Source organism: Amborella trichopoda, chromosome 4, assembly GCF_054954075.1.
Source record: "Amborella trichopoda isolate Santa Cruz 75 chromosome 4, AtrichopodaSantaCruz75HAP2 v2.0, whole genome shotgun sequence".
Lineage (NCBI taxonomy): Eukaryota > Viridiplantae > Streptophyta > Magnoliopsida > Amborellales > Amborellaceae > Amborella > Amborella trichopoda.
The window spans coordinates 16,791,652-16,813,993 of NC_142339.1; the positions used below are offsets into that span (position 1 = coordinate 16,791,652).

The window sequence follows — 22,342 nt, forward strand, 5'->3', positions numbered from 1 at the left end:
CTTTGAAGAAGAAGCATCTCAAAACTCCCAAAATACTGATGAAGATTAATAGTATGGAAGATGATCATTATGGCATGAGTCAACATGGAGGAGACTTCTCGCAAAAACCTGAAGATTGACCCGTAGGAAACTCAGCCCAGAAGACCCGGCATCCAGAAGCTTCTGGTAATATCACCGACACTAAACAGGAAAAAGATTCCCCACTATCTACAGTAATCAGCCACATGTGCAGCTACAGTAAGATGCTCTCTCCACTATCTACAGTAATCAGCCACCTGTACAGCTATAGTAAGATGCTCTCTCCACTAGCTATAGTTAAAAGAGCAAGAAGACAAACCTGCCGACACCCGTACGCTAGTTGTCCCAGTTGCCGACAAAGGAATCCACCGACAGACGATCCAGCCGTCCACTTGTCTTCCATCTGAAACCCACAATACAATAGAATTAAGTTCAAATTTGGAATCCGAACAATATAAATACCTAGAATGCCAGTCGCAGAAGCATCAAAGAAAACCACAGGGATCTGAAGAAGGCTCAGACGCTCTCTCTCGCCTTCCAATACTTTCAGATCTATCTTTCTTTCTTTCCTTCTCTCTTTCTCTCTTATGTGCGACTGTAATTTGGCCAACCTACCAAGCTTCTGTCCAGACGAATGGAGGTTGTTTATTAGTTACTGCATTTACAAGTTATAAGATGTTTCTTTTATGAGTCTTCTGTAAATGAGTCTTCTGTAAAAAGTTGATTTCGGTCTTGTACTCTATTAGTTTGTTGTACTCTCTATTAGTTTGCTGTACTCTCTATTAGTTTGCTGTAATCTCTATTAGTTTGCTGTAATCTTTGTCATTTTATAAATAAATTATGTTATTATGCAAGTTAAAGCTATTTTTAGTATTAATATTAGATAAGCTACTTATACTACTTGGATTATTCTTGATATTGCTCCTTTTTCTATTCTTATTATAAGTTATGTGTTAATTTATTTAGGTTACATGAGAATGTTCTAATTATCTGATTATAAAAAATTAAGAAATTTTTTTATGTGTTTAGATCTTGGCGTTAATGGTATCAGAGCTATGTCAAGCATAGTAATTGTAATAATAATAATAGTAGTAATAATAATAATAGTAGTAATAATAGTAGTAATAATAGTAGTAGTAATAATAGTAGTAGTAGTAATAATAATAATAATAATAATAATAACAACGATAATAATAATAATAATAATAATAATAATAATAATAATAATAATAATAATAATAATAATAATAGTAATAATAGTAATAATAATAATAGTAATAATAGTAATAATAATAATAATAATAATAATAATAATAATAATAATAATAATAATAATAATAATAATAATAATAATAATAATAATAATAATAATAATAATAATAATGATAATAATGATAATAATGATAATAATGATAATAATAATAATAATAATAATAATAATAATAATAATAATAATAATAATAATAATAATAATAATAATAATAATAATAATAATACGAATAATAATAATGGGAAATGACTTTGTGAGAACCTTTCACACCCATGTGTGTAGGACCCCAAAGGAGCACCATTAAATTTAACACAGATCTCTAAAAAAGACGAGTCTCATACTCATGTGATAACTTTTCTAGAGATCTGTGCCAAATTTAATGGTGATCCTTTGGAGTCCCACACACATGGGTATGGAAGGGTCTCATTGGATCATTACTCAATAATAATAATAATAATAATAATATCAAATGCACTCTTTACATGCTTGAAAAAAATTACACCATAAGTTTGAATAAAAAAGCATTAATGTTTTGATGGTCATAAATAAGTGTTTAAGATGTCAAAATCCTTTTTCCGTTTTGGTTTTTTAATTGGAAAGGTACTTCTCCGACTATATAAAAGTTATATACCTCCTCCCTTTCAACGGTCCAATTCAAATCAAATAAGCCTTTGACAATTTATTCCAGATCTACTGCTTCAGAAAATTTTATTTTTAAAAATTTATTTTACAAATTATATGAATATAAAATTTGGTATATGTCATTATCTCAATGGGACACACCTAAAAGCAATATTTTCAATAAAATAAAATGATCATAATACCCTTGAAATTTTCAAGGGTATTTTAGTTATTTTATTTTAAGGGGAATATTGCTTTTATATTTTTTTTCAAGTGCGAGTTTAAGAGGGGAGTTGACATCCAAAAGTTGTGTCAAATGTTTTGTAAAAAAATTAAAAATAAAATAGTGTAGAGGCGTGACATTGTAAGTTAATCCATCTCAGCATTCATTCAGATCTGACAGCTAAATAATCCATCTCATCATTCATTCTGATCTAACAACTAGATAAGGCGGAGTATATAGCTAATTTACATTAGGAGAAGTACAAGAAAGTTTGCCCTTTTTAAATTATTTGTCTCGAAATCGAAATCCTCTCTTAGATGGGGATATTTGGCCCGAGGAAGGGAATGAAGCATAAAATCTTTTGGCTGTTTATTTTACATATCTCTGGCTTTTATCTCCCTACTACTCTTTCAGTCCCTCTCAGTCTTTTTTGGCGTCTGCACGGTCCGCCACCCCTCAACTCTCTTTTCTTGTACCAAATTTTCTTTCACTCACTCTCCCCTCCCCTATTTTGTTTCTTCTAGGCTTCTCTTTCATCAACCACATTTCCCTTGCACCTTTTCTTCACTCTTCTCTCTCTCTCCCTCACATTATTGCTCTTTCCTATAGTCTTCCTAACTCTTTCTGATGATTGTTGATTTTCCTTATATTTTCCCCTCTAACTCTCTCCGATGACAATTGTTTGTTCCTATTATTCTCACTAAAGGAGGAGCACATTATCTGAATTACTTGTACAAGATTGCTGTGTGGTGGATTTTTCCGGTCGAGCGCGACTGCAATAAAAGAGATTACTAAGACCATTGACAGGATCCGTATCCATATATAGCCCAAAAACAGGCAATCAACTTGCTGATGGCTTGGGTAAATCCCAACTTGCCTTAAAAACGCAAGGGTGGATATCAATGAAGTAATTTCCATGCCCAAGGAAACCATGTTTCTCACCAACCATTCCATTCTGTCAAAAGCCGTTTGCTTTCAATACTCATGCAGCTCTAGCAGTTAAATATTACTGAAGGAAAAAGTTTATATAGAGGCGAGGCTCTAAACAATCAAATTAGAGCTCACCTAAAAAATTTCATTTGAGGAAGTTGTTTTGATGTTCAAATATCTTAAAATTGATCATCTCAACATCAAGACATATGGACATGAGAAAAACATGGATTTCAAGTTTTGAAAGTGTTGCATCTTGTAACGCATTTTTAGACCTTCGATTTTCAAGATTTTCAAGTTTCCGTAGATCTGCTCGATCTACACTGTTTTTGAAGATTTAAATTTTATAATTAAAGATTGGAAATATATTTTATGGCTATCACAAACATTTCCAGTATTGAAACCACATTTCTCAGCACTTATTTGAAGGTGCGCTTTATTTTGATTGTTTAGAGCCTCAGCTCTATACAAACTGCACCCATTATTACATCATAGGATATGTTTTTGAAATTTGAATATGATCCTCTTTGATAAGGGTGTTTACTTATGCAACTATAGAGGAGCTGACTATCAAACCATTGAATATACTTTTGAAATTTGAATATGATGGGTCTCAATGACAAGCATGTTTACTTAACCACATGAATCGAGTAATCAAAGTTGAGAGAACGAAAAGCTGTTCTTATTGACGTGGTATCCATACAAAATACAGGAGATGACCACATGCATTACGCTATGTTGTAGACTCGACAATGTTAAATTTTGGGATTGTATATAATAAAATCATTTACTTTATATAAGGTGACCAAATTTCTTACAACCATTTATATGAAATTTGATAGTTTGGATGTCAAAAAGTTCGAGAGAATTTCTTTTGAAGTTCGCCCTTGGTCAATGGAATAATTGCAGCAACCAATTTCATATCCAATGATCAAGATTAACGTGACCACCTTGTATCCAAGGTAAATTGTCTCATTCTATATTTTCCCTTAATTTTTTTAACACTTCCAAGTAGGTGAAATTGTTGAATGTAGATAGCTTGCTCTTGAAGATGTCTCGATCTCTAAAAAGAGCTGTTTGCTAGAAAGAGCTTTGCGAAAATATCTACGAGCTGCCTCTTGCACCCTACATAAACAACAATAACACTCACCAAGTTTTTGTTGACCCAATGATTATATATTTCAGATCCAATGATATATATTTCAGATCCTTCAGAAGATCCACTCTTGATGAAATTCAAAAACGTTGTGCTATCTATAGACTTGCAATACACTAAGATAGAGCAGATATTTGATTGGGTTAGTTCGCTATCAACCCCAGCATATTTCAAGCCCAAAACTTCAAAAGTTTTGAAGGATTTATTTTGAGATGAGGTATTACAATCATCATTAACAGGTACTATAATTCAATCTAAATATATATAATAATGAATAAATTATAATTAGAGGCGCACTTTTCATCACTGAACTTCCAGGACCAGGCCTCATGTTCTCTTGTTACAGCCATTAGACTATAGTCCATGGACAAGGTTATTCTGAGGTCTAAAGATTCTATAACAAGAAGATATATCAATGTATCTTGATGTAAATCCCAAAGGAAAAATGCATTTTAAACATATTTTTGAAAGAGCAGAGAGTAATCGACTAAATTTTATTTAGATTAAGAGATGTTAGGCAACACATCTTGGGGCGCATATATTTCCTCAACAAATAGCAAATCCTCAAAATTTTGAGTAATCACCATAGTCCTTGTTCTCACCTAGGGGATCAATTTATATACCCTCTCACGTTATCCATTTCATTCTTTAGAAATGCACCAAATGGTAACTAGAATACACATTTGCTGGAGCGTACGGGGCGGCCTCAAGGAAGAACTAGCATGGTGACGCATCTCACCATAAGGTCCTCTACTGATGCTAGGGTCACCCATTGCATGCAAAAGAGATTAAGAATATAACCCGTTAACAACAAATAGTCATGGCATTCCTGCATTGAGTGAGAAGATAGCTGGGCAACTTTGTCACCCCTCGGCATACAATGCATTTCTTAGGAATCAGCATGCCTTGCCTAAATTTATCCTCATAATACTCGCATGATATACTAACCATCCAAAAGCTAAAACCCTGGGTAGAGCCTATGGCCCCCAAACAATCCTCAGGAAAAAAAAAAGGGGGGCAACAACTGCCTGAAACGACCCTGCTAAGAAATTGAGGTGGTAAAGCAATCACAGCTATCACCACTCCAGGCTCACTCGTCTTCCCTTGTAATGGCACATGAGACCCCCATTTCCAGCTGGAATAAAACTATGAGGATTACCCCAACTTAGAAGCCCAAAGGTTCCAACCCTTGAAAGGTTGGTACATAGGTTTAAAAACAAAGGTTCCTACTCATGAAAAGTTGGAACAAAGGTTCCTATCCATGGAAAATGGACAATGTGATCTAGTCCAGTATATACAGATAAATTTTTTTTCTTTATTTATATCAGAGAGAACACTTACATGTGTCAAAAAATTACGAATTTATTCGTTAAATATACCCTAATACAATCTAGGATTTTCTCTTGCATATCATTACAATTTTTTATGATCATAAAAAATACAATTCTTGAAGAATCAAGAAACATAGAGCAATTAGAATACCAAATATCTTACCTTAGGTTACACCAAGGACTTTGTACATCCCATATCGGGTCTCCTCCATTGATGGTGCACGTGATCTTGGTCTTTTTTTAATCTTAGGAAATTGAACCTTTGGCTAAACCCTCTTCTTCAAAGTATAAAAGCATGTGTGCATAGCATGGGGGTTTTCCTCTCTAAGTTTGTGGGGGCGTGCCCCCTTTTCTTTATTGACCACCTAGGGGCATGCCCCCTTTCTTTCTTTTCTAACCCTTAGAGAGTATGAGACGGAGAGAGAGTAGATAGATGGTGGCATACCACCCTAGGAGAGAGAGAGAGAGAGAGAGAGAGAGAGAGAGAAAGAGAGAGAAATCAAATTTTTTGTATAGGTAATTGACCCCAGTGTGATGTATTCATAATAGAGAGGCTAGAGTTTGGGATTTAGGGTTTAGCCATCTTTATGGGGATTTGTTCTTGACCGTAGATCATAAGGGAATGTGGAGCAAGAGATCTTAGCCATACAATCCATAAATCAACTATCATGATTTAAAAGAAAGTGCTAGAACATTATCTCTCAATTTCTTTAATCTAATCCCATCAAAATTTCTTTTATAAAAAAATGTCATATAATTGAAACTTATGTCATATGTTTTTCAATCGATTATCATATATTCGATTTTGAAATCACTCAATCATATCTCTCTATAGCTTCTAGATAGCTTCCTCAGGAAGCCACCTTGTAACAAAAGGGGAAATAAGGATAGAGTGGGGTGTCCTACTCAAGTGGGCCCATGCCTTATACAAATGGGCCTAATGTGGTGAGCCCTAATAAATTTCGGGTCCCCACAATCTTAAATAAATTTTAAAACAAATAAAATGATTTTAGAAAATCATAAGTATTTTATTTTTCTTTTTAAATATTTAAAAACCTGATAATTTATTTTTAGTTTATTTTAAAAAATAAAATATCCAGAGCCTTCTAAAAATCAATATTAATATTCTAAAAATTATTTAACATGAAATTAATTATTTTTAAATTATTTTGATAGGAATCGAATCCAACTTCGTTAAGGAAAATGTGAATATACTAAGGCACTCTATCTCTACTAGTGACGACCATGTCCCATACTCACTTTCTTAGACTGATACAATAGTTCCCATGACCAACAATCATAATTGGACCATCAAAACAAGCCAATAGGTGATGAGTGTACAATCCAAATTACATGTTCCCTGTGTTGGGTTTTGGTAGCAATTAAAGGCTTTATGAGAGCATGTAATCAATATTTTGATATAGTAGAACATAAACTTAATGGGAGTATGGTCCAATTAGACTGAGATAGGCAAATACTATATATCGATACTCAGACTAGGCTTTAGGTAATAGGTCAGTCGAGTTGGAAAACCCTTAATTACCTGGGCATAGAGCACAACTGAGGAGGGTTAGCAGGGTTATACCTTGATGAGGTTAGAGTTGCCCAAGGTACAGAGCCAAGGGACTGTGTGACCCTTGTGTGTGATGGTAGGCTTGTAGAGACGATGGTCAAATCATCATCTTTGAATTATTACATGGTATGTACAAATGAACATCATATTGAGAAATAAAGTCACCATTGAGGGTGATGCATGTATATGTGCGAGAGATGACCCCTATGTATCATAGAGTTGTGGTTGCACTAGGTCTGTATGACCTTGGATTTGTCTCTTAAGGAAAACTTATAATCCATAGACTGTGATTGTATCCCCTCACTAATTGGCTAGCTTTAGTGGCCCAATCATGAACCCATGCGATGGTCTGTATATCATGGGAAACACGGGGTCAGTTTAAGAAAGCGAGTGTGGATTATAATCTGAAGTAGAAGATGGAGTGCTTCAGTAAATTAATAATTCCTTAACTTAGTTGGATTTGATTCCGATCAAAATTATTTAGAACTAATTATTTTGATGTTAAATGATTTTTAGATTGATAGTTTGAATTTTTAGAAGTCTCTGGATATTTTATTTTCTCAAAATGGATTTATAAATAACGAGAAATTGATTTTCCAATGTTTTAAATATTCTGAGAGAAAATATATTAAATATCTTGTTTTAAATTATTTTTATATTTTTATAAGTCATTAATATTTATGGGGGCCCACCATGACCATCTTTGAGAAGTGTGTGGGGCCAACATAAGGGCCCAATGGGTGGCACGCCCACTGTGGTTGCTTTCTTTCCATAATTTGGAGAGGCCATCAAGGCACTCAATTAACTTAAGGGAAAAGGGAAAGTTTGAGATTTAATTTTCAAACTTAAAGTATGTGTAAGAAGATAATGGAAAAGAAAGGCAAGTAAATTATATGTTTTATATTATCTTTATTTGATGGGATTGGGTTAAAGAAGCTAAAAGATAAGATTCTAGCACCTTCTTTTGAATCATGATGGTTGATCTAAGGGTTGTGTGACTCAAATCTTTCACCCCACAGGTCTCCTATGATCAAAGATCGGGATGTAATCTCCTTAAGAATGGCTAACCCTAAGAAACCCTAACCCTAGAAATAGTCTAAATAGAGGCCCAATCTATACAATTTTCTACACCTCTCATCTATCGCTCTTCTCTCTCTAAGTGGCACACCATCCTCTATCTCCTCTCTTTAAGAACTCTCTCCGTGTCTCCCTTAGAAAATTAGGGGCAGGCCCCACATAGATCCAAGAGAGGGGCACACCCCATGCACTAAGGCATTGAGGCCTAGTTCTTGTTATGTTATGTTTCATTGCTCTCATATTGATTAAGGGTTGTAGCTGATGGTTTCCCATGTTTCAAATATTTAAGATAGATCATTGATCTCGCGTTTCATTAGAGGAGGAGACCCGTAGTGGGGTGTACAAAGTCCAGTTGAGGTAATCTTCTAACATTCTTCTTGTGGCATGCAATCATATGCTTTCTTGTTCCCATTACATTATGTGGTTTTTGCTTATTAAATAAAATATGTTTTAATTAGTAGCAGCAAGTGAGAACCTCTTTTGATTGTTTATTTATTTTATTTTGAATTTGTTTAATTGTAATTGGACCTCTATAAGTGTTCTAGTTAATATAAAAGAGAAAAGTTAAAAACTGAATATACCATACTAGTTCCCCTTATCCAACTTTTATTGGTATCAGAGAATAGGTTTCTTACTAATATTAATGTGTTTTATTTATTTTATTTTATTTGGGATAACACGCAGTTTTATCTCCGTGATCCTAAAGACTGAAACGTTCGATGGGACAAACTATTCCTCATGGAAGCACAAAATTGGCTATGTGCTTTACGATTAGGGTTTGCATGAGATACTTATTGAGCATCATCCTCACCATCCTAGAAGTGATGCATATCAAGCTACATGAGATGCATATACCGCATGGAGGCATAAGAATATGTGTGTAAGTCATATCTTACTTTGTTCTATGAATGACTTATATGCATCCGAGTATGAACTAATCAATACTGCAACAGGCATGCATGAGTTGCTCTAGAAGGAATATGCAGATCCTTTTCTCATGATAAAATCAATGGCTATGAAGAAGTATGGCGATTTGAAAATGGTCGAAGCTACGAAAATATCAGAACACGTGCATACTTTCAGGGCACTTGTTTGAAAGATAGAGGCAATTGAGATGCTGCCCTTGAAACCCATACAAGTGGTTCACATGTTGAATACCGTCCCCGCTTTTTGGGAGGTATTCATATCATTCTTTACTACTTGAGAGACAATACCTAGGCTACAGGAGCTCTTCACATTGCTCAAGGGTGAAGAGGAGAGGCAGAACGCTCAAAATGCACCGACACTAATAGATACAGTGCACATGGTAAACTCTCAACCCTATTTTATGCCTTACAAAGGGAAGAGTAAAGTGAAAAATAAAAGGAGGGGAGAGGAAAAGAAGAGAGAGAAACACACAGAGAGAGAGACAGAGAGAGAGAGAAAATATATATTCAAGGGAAAGCGAGGCTAGGTTTTACTACATATGCAAAGAGGAAGGACCACATATCTAAGGATTGTAGGTTTAATAAGAACTCGGTACTTTGCTAGTTGACCATAAGGGCGCATCTTGATATCTTGACTCGAGAGCTACGGCCCATGTATCAACACCAAATATGACTTCCGCACTTCTACACCGGTGCGGCAGAGTGACCAACACATTTACATGGGGGGAAATCAAAAGACCCACATTCTGGGTGTTGGTGATTATGCTCTTGAGATGAAGAATTGAAAGGTTTTGGTCTTAAAGTAAACACTCTATGCTGCTAACATGATGAAGTCCTTGGTTTCGGTCCCAAAAATGGCTAAGACTGGTTTTGTCACGACTTCTCTGAAAATAAGGTGATCGTGAAAAATCGTGATGAGATTGTCATGACCGGTCTTCTTTTAGACGGTCTCTATTCAATTGAAATAAAAGATGTAGTTGCTTATGTCTCATCTTCAAATGATGTGGATGCTTTCTTATGGCATATCCGACTAGAGCACATAAGTTTTAAGAGAATGGAATGACTAAGATAAGATGGAACTCTAGAAAATTATAAAGGTTCTTTATTAAAAGTGTGTGCAAGGAAAATTAACAAGGAAAAAATCCTCTAGGGCACAAAGAGCTTCTAGCATATTAGAAATCATTTATAGCGACATTTGCAGTCCTATAAATATGGCTTCTAAAAGCCGCAAAAGATATTTCATCACCTTTATTGATGACCACGATATGACCATATATATTTGATGCACACAAACTCTGAAGCCTTAAAAAAATTCAATGAATACGAACCTGAAGTAGAAAACCAAACAAATCTGAAAATCAAAATTCTGAGAACCGATAGGGGTGGTGAGTACTCCTCACAAGTCTTTAGTGACGTGTTTGGAGCATGGTATTGTTCATCAATATACCATGCGTTATACACCCAAGCAAAATGGAATTGTCGATAGACGGAATAATACCTTGGTTGAAATGGTAAAAGACATGACGGGGCATGCAAAGCTCTCCCTAGATTTCTGATAAGAAGTAATTTTGATGGCATCGTGTTCCCAGTAAGGCCGCCCCTCTTCCTCCTTACGAGATTTTGACTAGTTGTACTCCGTCCCTCAATCACCTAAGCTTGTGCGGTTGTTCTGCCCATATCCTAATACTTTACCAAAATAGGATAGAACTAGATCCCAAAGCCATCATGTCTATATTCATCGGCTACCATGACCATGGTAAGCGGTATCAATTCTTCAACCTTGAAAATGGGGTAGTTATTAAGAGCCGAGATGGCCACTGCTTTGAAGATGAGTTCCTCGAAGCAAAAGCAATTCACAAGCAAGTCGATATCCTTGAGAAGGCTAGTGACAAGGTTAAATCTCGAGAACCTGAACAAATAGTTAGGAGAAGCAACTCAATTAGTAGACAACCTGAATTCTTCACCTACTTGGGGGAACACTATGAGAGGGTTGGGGATAAACCACATCATGAGCCTTCCACTTACTAAGAAGCGATAACCTGTTTTGAAAAAAAATCATTGGGTAGAAGCCATGAAAAATTAATAAAGTTTCATAAACCAAAGCCTTGTCTGGGAACTAGTACCTCTACCTCAAAACTGTAAGGCAATAGGATGCAAGTGGATTTTCAAGAAAAAACTGAACTTAGTAGGGAAATTAGAAAAATACAAAGCTTGGCTATTAATCAAGGGATTCACCTAAAAAGAAGGGGTAGACTTTGAGAAAACCTTCCCCCCAATTTGCGAAGTTTCCATCTATTAAAATCCTGATAACCATAGCAGCCCATTTTGACTTTGAGGTCCATCAAATGGAAGTAAAGACAACTTTTCTAAATGGAGATTTAAAAGAGTAAATCTACATGAAACAACCCGAGAGATTTGAAGAGAAAGGTAAGGGGAACCCTATGTGCAAACTTAAAAATCCCTCTATGGTCTAAAACATGCATCGTGCCAGTAGTACATTAAGTTTCAAGAGACACTATCTTTTGTACGGTGTACCTCAAATGAGGAAGGCTACTGCATCCATAAAAAGATCAGTGATAGTGACGTTGTATTCATTTCTTTATATGCGGATGATATGTTAATTGTTAGAAGCTCAATTGCCCTCATGTCAGAAACCAAAAAATTCCTTGCACAACATTTTGATATGAAGGATCTAGGGGAAGCTTCGTATGCGTTGGGCATCAAAATTATAAAGAATAAAAACTAGCGAACCATTCAACTTTCCCAAGAAACCTACTACAAAAGGGTATTGTAAAATTTTGAAATAGACAAGTGTAAGCGCATATCCACCCATATCGACAAGAAGGAAAAGCTATGCAATCAAATGTGCCCTAGTGATGATGAAGAATACTATGGAAAAATGTGGTATTGAAGCGCAGTGGGGTCCCTCTTATATACCACGACAAGAACATGGGCTGACTTGTCCTTCTCCATGAGCATGATTAGTCGGTTCCATTGCAATCCTGTGATTGAGCATTGGACGACGATTAAGAGAGTTCTAAGATACTTGAAAGGGACTGAGAACTATGTGCTTATATATGGGGGAGGATCGAAAATCACTATCCAAAGATAATCCGATGCAAGTTACTAAGGAGATCCAGATGATACGAACTCCACATCTGGATATGTGTTCATGGTTGGACGAGGGATTGTTTCTTAGAAATCAAAGAAACAGGATATGGTGGGCGTTATCCACCATGGAGTAAGAGTATGTGGCATGTTGCATGACAGCCTAAGAGGCTGTATGGATTAATAAGTTTCTTAATCGACTTGAGTTTGTGCCCGTATGATGTGAGTGTGTAAGAATCTTCTGCGACAACAAGGTCGTAATATGCGTATCCACGATTCTATAAAAATTCCAAGCACATTAGGCCTTATTTTTAACATCTGCGTAATGAGGTGCAGTGTAGAGAGATTGAGATTACTTACATAACCACAGAGGTAATGGTTGTGGATCTGCTTACAAAGGGGTTAGTTGCAAATATGTTTGTAAAACATGTAAAAGAGATGGGGTTGAGAGAGAGAGAGAGAGTGAGGAAGAGAGAAGGTAAGGCCTTCAAAAGTCAAGTGGGAAGTGTTGAGTTTTTGTTGCCATTAAATGCCTTATGAAAGCATGTAATTAATATTTCCCTATAGTGAACACAAACTCGATAAGAGTCTCGCTCAATTGGATCGAAATATAGGCAAATGTTATTTGTCGATACTCAGATTGGTTTTTACGTGTTTGGCCAGTTGAGTTGGAAACCTTTAATTACCTGGTCATGGAGCACAACTAAGCAAGGTTATCCCTTGATGAAGTCGAAGTTGCCCAGGGTAGAGAGCCAAGGGATTGTGTGACCCTTTTGTGTGATGGTAGGCCTATAGAGACGAGGTTCAAATCCTCATCTTTGAATTATCACATGGCTTGTACATATGATAGCCGTATTGGGAAACAGAGTCACGGGTGATGTGTGTACATGTGCGAGAGACGACCCCTATGCACCATAGACTAAGATTGTATCCTCTCACCTATTGGCTGGCTTTGGCGGCCAAATCATGAACCCTTGCGATGATCTGTGGGTCAATGGAACCGCTGGGTCAATTTGAGAAAGTAAGCGTGGATCATAGTCCACAGTAAAATATGTAATGCTTTGACAAATTAATAATTCATTGACCTAGGTGGATTCGATTCTCATCAAAATTATTTAGAATTAATTATTTTGATGTTAAATGATTTTTAGATTTATAGTTTAAATTTTTAGAAATCTCTGGATATTTTATTTTCTCAAAATGGATTTTAAAATAAAGAAAAATTGAATTTCTAGTGTTTTAAATATTCATAGAGAAAAATAAATTAAATATCATTTTTTTAAAATCATTTTTATATTTTTAAAAATTATTAATATTTATGGGAGCCTACCATGACCATATTTTAGAAGTGCATGGGACCCACATAGAGGCCATGTGGGTGGCACTTTGGGGGCTTTCTTTCCATAATTTGGAGAGGCCATTTAGGCACTCAATTAACTTAAGGAAAAAGGGAAAGTTTGAGAGTTGATTTTCAAAATTAAAGTATTTGTAAAAAGATTATGGAAAATTATGAAAAAGAAAAACAAGTATATTATATTTTTCATATTATCTTTATTTGATGGGATTAAGTTAAAAAAGCTGAAGGATAAAGTTCTAGTACATTCCTATGAATCATAATGACCAATCTAATGATTATATAACTCAAATCTCTCACCCCACAGGTCTCCTATAATCAATGATCTAAACTAAGAAACCCGAACGCTAGAAATAGTATACAAATAGGCCCCCAAATCTCTACAATTTTATATACATATCATCTCTCTCTTCTCTCTCTTAGTGGCATACCACCCTCTCGCTCCTCTTTCTAAGATCTCTCTCCATCTCCCCCTTAGAAAATATTGGGGTTAGAAATTAGGGAGCACACCCCACTTCGATCCAAGAGAGGCACGCCCATGCACTAAGAGAGGCACACCCATGCACTAAGGCATTGAGGCCTAGTTCTTGTTTTGTTATGTTCCATTACGCTCATATTGATTAAAAGTTGTAGCATATGGTTTTCCTTTCTTCAAAGATCTAAGACAGACCATCGATCTCGTACGTCATTGAATAAAGATACCCAGAGTGGAGTGTGCAAAGTCTAGTTGAGGTAATCTTTTGACATTCTTCTTTGTGGTGCATAGTCTTATGTTTTCTTGTTCCCATTGTATCATGTAATTTTTGTTGATTACATAAAATATGTTTTAATTAATGGCAGCAAGTGAAAACCTCTTTTGGTTATTTATTTATTTTATTTTGAGTTTATTTAATTGTAATTGGATATTTGTAAGTGTTCTAGTCAGTATAAAAGAGAAAAACTAAAAACCATATATATTGTGCTTGTCGAACTTTCACCCTTTTAGCAGCGAGCCTAGGTCGCACAAACCTATTTATTGCAATTAGTGCATGAAGGCTATCTCTTGTACTTGCATATATCACACCCTCAATGGTATCTGCTTCTTAATACGACTATCATATATACATATTGTGCGATGGTTATGATGAAGATTTGGCCCTAATCTCATCAGCTCCACATACAATGATCATACAGTCCCTTGGCCAACCACTCTAGGCATCTCTCCGACCTCATCAAGAGTTAATCCTAAACCCTCCACTGTTATGTCTCATGCCCATAGATAAATGCTTTTAAACTCAGCCCAGCCTTGCATGTTAAGCCCAGTTTGAGTTTTAGCATTAAAATTGTCATTTTTAATTTTTCTGGATCATAATCTTTTGGTCCTTTTGGACGCATACTCCCACTGGAGTTATCATATCACTATAGTCATAGTTTTACATACTCTCCTAAGGCCTTTAAATGACCACATAACCCCAATTGGACTTTGAAGGCCTTGCAATCTCTTCCTCACATCTCACCCCCCTCCTCCAATTACAATCTCACTCTCAAGAATTTGTCACTTATTCTCTCTCATGGTCATTACATAACTTGGTGAACTCTTTTGCCATCAATCATTTCATTAAGGATTCATGGATGTAGCCTCTATGGGAGTCATGAAGCCTCTCTCTACTTCCTGGATCTCATCCTGAATGTGATCATAGTCCTTACGTCCTTAGTCTTCATATCACGAATCATGGATTCATTATCGTAGAAGATCTTCAGGAATCCTCATCGCATGGGATTGTATCTCAATAGCTCAAGGAAGCTCTTCAATAATGAGTCCATAACTCTCAATCTCAATATGACCTCTCACTAAAATTTTGCAGGGAGATACTACTCTAAAAAATACAAAATATCACTAGGATATGCCCAAGAAGAGTACCTCATCATCTGGTTCATATCAGTGCACCGAAACAACAAAAAAACGCTAATATGCAGCTCAATGTTGAAAACATTTCAATGATTCTTCCAGATGTGTAAACCTTGACCATAAAGCTATTGACTCTCAAGTTTCTGATTCAAAACTCACAAAAAAAATATAAAAAACAAAAGAAATATGGTGTCAAGAGATCTTTCTCTAATACCAATGAAAGATGGACAATGTGATCTAGCCAAGTATATACAATTAAAGGGTTTTTTTTTTTCCCTTTATTCATACTGGCTAGAACACTTACAAGTGCCCAAAAAATTAGAAATTTATTCATAAAATAACCTTAATACAATCTAGCATCTTGTATTGCATACCATTATAATTCTTTAGAAGCGTACAAAAATAAAATGCATGAAAAATCCAGAAACATAGAGAAATTAGAATACAAAATACCTTGCCTTAGAACCTTCTAGAATTTCATATTAATATTCTAAAAATCATTTAACACAAAATTAATTATTTTAAAATTATTTCGATAGGAATTGGATGCAACTTTATTAAGAAAAATGTAAAAATATTAAAGCATTCCATCTCTATTAGGACCATGTCCCACACTCACATTCTCAAACTGACCCAATGGTTCCCATGATCTACAGTCCATTACAAGGAATCATGATTGGACCATCAAAGACAGCCAATAGATGATAACAACATAATCCTAGTTTATGGACTACATGTTCCCCTTTAAAGACAAGCCTAAGTGACATAGACATATACACTCTTATCGCATTGGTACATGGGGGCAATCTCCCGTATATGTACAAATCACAAGCTCAATGGTGTCTGCTTCCCAGTACGGCTATCATATGTACATGGTATACGATGGTCTTGATGAGGATTCAATTGCATATAAGGGTCACACATCTCCTTGGCCAACCACTAAGGGCATCTCTCTAACCTCATCAAGGGCTAACCCTAAACCCTGCATAGTTGTGCCTCATGCCAAGACCTAAATGGTTCTAAACTTAACCTGACCAAGCTCATTAGGCTTAGTTTGAGTTTCGACATATTGGATCTCTTTGGACCATAATCCTTTGGTCCCTCTTGACCGTACTCCCACTCGAGTTATCATATCATTTGTAGTCATAGTTTTACATACTCTCGTAACAAAAAGTTGGCACATAGGTTTAAAAACAACCCTCATCATAAATGATGGTTAATAATTCCCAAGCATGATGTATGAGCATGGTGTCCTCATATCATACATCATGCCAAAATCTAATGCCTTTCCCATCCTCTATCACATACATAAGATGCCTGCATAAATCATCATATACACTACAAATCGCGTATCATGTTGTGGATACTCTATCGTGTCTACTAAAAGAGTCCTCAAATTCTGCCCCAACTTAAGACAAATAAGAATCATACCGAATAACCTCCCCCCACAGTACCCCACTCTCAACACCTAGTCTCCAAATCCACTTGTCCATAAGGGCAAAACGCCAAAGAAATCTTCCTCATACCTATCTTTTGCCGAGTCACAAGTTTCCCTTTCTATCTTCAAAACCCACTTAACCTCATTTATATCTTTGGGCCTAGCTACCATGTCCAAGGTCTTTATTTTCCTAGAGCATTCAACCACTAATTTATAACTTTTCTCTACTACTTGTGAGATAGATTAATAGAAAAAAAATAATCCATTGCTTCGCTGTATTTTTGGACTAAGCTTCCATGCTTTTAACCTTAAAGTTCCCTCGAAAGTTGTCCCAACAGTGAAGATGTGGGCTCACAACCATTAATAGTAAAGAAGATAAATGCTTTATAAGACGACAACAACAAGGAAACAAAATACTTTGAATATGATGTGTAACTTTACTTGAGGGAACATGTAAACTGAAGATATTAGGCACTTCAGCAGCAGCAATGTGCTGAGTGCAAGTTTTTCCTTTTAAATTCTTCATCTTTATTTCTCTTTCTATAAATATAAGGACCAGGAGATACATCTGAAGCTAAAAAACCAAACATGGTGGATACTCTCTTTTTCCATGGGAGGAATATAACGAAAGATGGCTAAGTGGGCAACAAAAGAATCCATTATCACCTCTTTGCTCAACTTGTTCCCCCCTCAAAGAACGCGGAATGGCAAAATTTACAGATGATTCACTGATGGAAGAGGGGTGCTTGCATGAAAGTTTTACACACAAGCTCGTCTTACCTCTACTTTACTACCGAGTTTGGAGACGAGAGTTAAGGTGACATTAGCTGGTGATAATTTTGATCTGATCTTTCTCAATTTGGAGAAGGAAGGAGCTCAACTATTGCCACCTGAGAAGAATTGAGCAGTAATGGTGATCCTTCGATAGAGATTACAGATTCAAGGCAACATCAGCTATTGCCATATTGAGATTTGTAGAATTGGAGTTGAGGGGGAAGATTTTATACTCTGGGTCTCTCTGTACATGGTGTGCACGGTGTAGGCTTGTATCATGGTTACCGGGATATTCCATCGAAGTGGTACTCCAACTATCTGAATGTGGTTTCCCATTGTTGAAAGTGGATACAAAGACTAGAGCAAATTTTCAAACCAAAAAACAAGGCAAAATGGACACCTTCAACAAGCCACTTGCTAAAAACAAAGCTAAGTGAATAAGTTACCATCTTTTTACATAACAATTATAATCATTTCTAGCCTTGTATAATCACTCTAAATAAACTCAAATACCAACCCCTTATAGGGCAATTATAAATAAAGTAAGACTAGCTTATGAATTACACTTTCATAACACAAATTACATAAACTGTCCCAAAGCTTAAATACATCATGCAACTAATCTAAATAAAATTTTAAAAAATAAAATCAACTAAACAGGAAATTAGAATACCAAATTAAAATAGGGAAGTCATGTTTCTAACCCCTTGTGCCGCGGCCACGCAATTGGGCCCTAGAAGGACTTAAATTTGTCCTTTCATATTGTACAAAAATGGTTCAATCTCACAAGAGTGTCTAATTCAAAAAGAAAAAAATTACACACCTTAAAATAACGTTTTAAGATCTCAATACACTGGTATTATCATCCAAAATAGAATGGAAAAGTTTTGAATCGAATCGGATAAAGAACAAGAGAGTTATGACCAAACTACACATGGTGGTCCCTCGGACCACCAAAACAGCCTTGTATGGAAAGATTATGAACCCCCATAGGTAAAAATGTGATGAAAAAATTCTGAAAATAGAATGACACACTGAGACTAAATTATTTGATGGGTTTGAAGGAAAGTAATTAATGGATACTATGCATGATTATGGATTCTCATGCACATAGGCTATAACTCATGAAGGACCATACTATGAATAAGCATGCTGAAAAAGATGATCAAATGAGGATTTTAAGATCAATGAAACTTTTCTTAATTTAAAACTTCAGCAACTATAGATGCCAAGGATATGATCTTATGAGCAAATAAAATTCAAAGGAGTTTACTTTGATAAATGCATACTATGAACTTAAGCATAAGAAAAGAGGACCACCATTAAGATCACCATTAATCGAACTCTAAAAACTCTCTCTCTTCAATTTTCTCTCACAAAACTTTAAAAGAAGGAGGGGAGCCACCATTTTCCAAAATGGTTCAAGAGTTGAGATAGTTAGGATTTGAGATCTCATGATATGCTTTTATAACATGGGTGTAACTTTGGATTTAATCAACACCCTTGATACACAAATCCAAACGCACATGAGAGGCTAATGTACTTAGCCACCCATCCCCATCTAACCACTAGGATGAAGGGATGAGATTTCACACCATAATCACTTACCCTAACCTTAAGTTATGCCACTTTACCATTTTATCTTTGGCCTATATTTTTGTTCCAATTGTATCCAATATAGCCTTACAAAAATATCCTTAGTTTTTTTTAATAATATATTAGAGTAGATTACCATAAAGGCTAAAGGGCAAAGACGTAATTGGTAAAGCTCACACATGTGAAGATATTTTTCTTTATCAAAGCTAATCACTTTGTAGATCTAAAATTTCAAACCAATCAATTTAAAGATAATGTCCCCTGAAGATATTTTTCAACTCAAATTTGAACATGTATTTTCTCTAAATATCAAATAAATTAATTAATTAAACTTCACACATGCCAAGCTTGGCCATGTGTGAGTTAATTAAGACATGTGATAAAAAGGGGGCATTAATTTATAACATTATATAACAATATATAATAAGACATCATAACACAACCCCTTATAAAACAAGCAACCAAATGCCAATCTAGTCCCCCGTCAAGGGATCAGTACCCAGTTGGGCGGTGATCTTAGAGTGAGGTGTGGGGTGCTATGTGGCACCCCTATGGCTACTCGGACGCCACATGGCACTACCAGGTTAAGACTAAAGTGGAATTTGAGCCAAACAATATAAAAACCCTTATTTTTTTAGCAAAACAAATTTCGAAAAATTCTTTAAAATTCACAATAAGTATTTAAAATATTTTTGAGTAATTATTAGATTTTTCTCATCATTATAAAATTGGACAAAAGGTATAGTGAAATCTAAGGCTAATAATTATAGGTATCGGAGTACTCCATTGGGCTAGTCCCAAATGATGTTCCGTCGAGTCTCAGATCGACCCAATAGACCTAAAGCAGGGACACATAATTAGTCATATTAAAGCCGCTGAGCCGGAACTTCCGATTATTCGACTTTCAATGGATTATAGGTGTACCCCTGTGGGACATGATCCAACTCAATTACAATGGTCCTCTTAAAGTACATGTGCGCTGGCTCTTCCAAACTCGGATAATGCATTTAGAAGAGTGGCTTCTCGTACGAAATGAAAATGCACTTGCCATGCAATGTTCTCGTGTCAAGATACTGACTTATGTCCATAAGTATTAACCATTCTACAGGTGAATACTTAATAAGTACTCGGGTTCTATTTTTCTCATTTGGATTCTCCACACCCTAGTTGATTGTAACTAAACATGAGGCTAACCTATAAAATCCTGACTAGAAGGTGATTCTCACACCTCCTTGAGAAATTGTTTTCTCAACACATGAACTCTCGATGTTTTATGCATACTCGTGGTAAAAAAATCCATTTCACAAGACGCCAAGATTTCAATCTCTCAATCGCTCCCACTGAACGAGAGACTACTGAAATTTAGGTATTGATAGGTCATATTTTCAACATTATCCCACTCGGCCTTTTGAGGTCTGAATTCATATATCTCTCTCTCATTATCATTCACAATAAATCAAAGCGTGTATACTGGTCCATGGATTTATTATTCATATGCAATAGACAAAGTAATAACAACTATATCTACCTCCTTAAACCCATCCCATGCACATGCCTCATAAAATCATTTGCCCCCAAGCCTTTGGTTAATGGGTCAGCATGCATAACCTCAGATAGAATGTAACCAACTTCTACCTCACCAGCTGCTATCTCTTCTCTTACTCTATGATATTGAGCTTTAATGTGCCTTGACTTGCTATGGAACCTTGGTTCAACTCCCACTGCTATTGTAGCTTGATTGTCATACATTATTCTAATAGTTCTATGTTTTAGTGGGATGAACTTAAGATGATTCAATAACTTCTTAATCCAAATGGCTTCTAAAGTTACAGAACTTAAAGTCATATACTCGGCTTCCATGATAGATAGGGCTACAGTATCTTGCTTCTTGGTGCACCAAGAAATGACATCACCCTGATAAAGAAATAAATAATCCGAAGTGGATCTCTAGTCATCCGGGTCTCCTTGATAGTCGGAGTCTATGTATCCCAAAACTTTAAGCTCACTCACATTGCCATAGGTTAATCCATAATCAAATGTTCCTTTCAACTACCTCATGATTCTTTTCACGGCTTTTCAATATTCTAATCCATGATCACTTTGGAATGAACCAATCAAGCTTTGAGCAAAAGCTAGATCGGGTCTAGTTCCCATGGTTAAATACATTAGCGATCCTACGGCACTCTGATACGGGATACTTTCCATCTCATTTCTCTCAAGATCATTGTTTGGTTTCATATTGACATTTAATTTTCCTCTCCTTTCAACAGGTGTATCTATAGGCTTGGATTCACGCATACAAAATCTCTCAAGAACTTTCTTGCAATATGTAGATTGAGATAATTGAATAGTGCGGGCTGCTCTATCTCTTATAATATGAATCCCTAATACATATGAAGCCTCTCCCATATCTTTCATATCAGAATTACTTGATAGCATTGCCTTTGTGTCCCTTATATGGTCTAGGGTGCTATTAGCTATTAGAATGTCATCCACATATAAAGTCATGAAAGTAATGTCAGTCCCATTGATCTCATGGTATACACAATAGTCATCTTCATTTAGTTTGAATCCATATCTAATCAATGTTTGGTAGAACTTGAGGAACCATCTTCTTGAAGCTTGTTTGAGACCATAAAGTGATTTGTTAAGTTTGTACATTAACTTTTCCTTTTCTAGGTTACCATTTAAGAAGGCGGTTTTTACATCCATTTGATGCAATTCTAGGTCAAGGTAGGCTGCTATGGATATGATCATTCTAATTGAAGGCATTTTAGCAACAGGTGAGTAGGTGTCAAAATAATCTACCCCTTCTTTTTGAGTAAAACCTTTTGCTATAAGTCTTACCTTGTATTTTTCAATACGCCCTTCGGAGTTAAGTTTCTTTTTGAATATCTACTTACGTCCAATGGATCTAAGGTTGGGTGGTAATCGGACTAACTCTCATACATGGTTCTTTATGATTGAATTTATCTCATCTTGCATGGCTTCCTTCCATAACTTATTATCCGGACAAGACATAGCATGTAGGTAAGAATAAGGTTCATCATCGGGTTTCA

General features: G+C 35.7%; 1 long non-coding RNA gene across 1 annotated transcript; it reads left to right on the plus strand.

Annotated features, from left to right (window-relative positions):
* Positions 1–482: 482 nt before the first annotated feature.
* LOC148782325 (uncharacterized) lies at positions 483–10,109 on the plus strand. Its single transcript, XR_016053281.1, has 3 exons — positions 483–658; positions 3,905–4,024; positions 8,884–10,109. It is a non-coding gene; the product is annotated as an uncharacterized LOC148782325 (long non-coding RNA).
* The last annotated feature ends 12,233 nt before the right edge of the window (positions 10,110–22,342 follow it).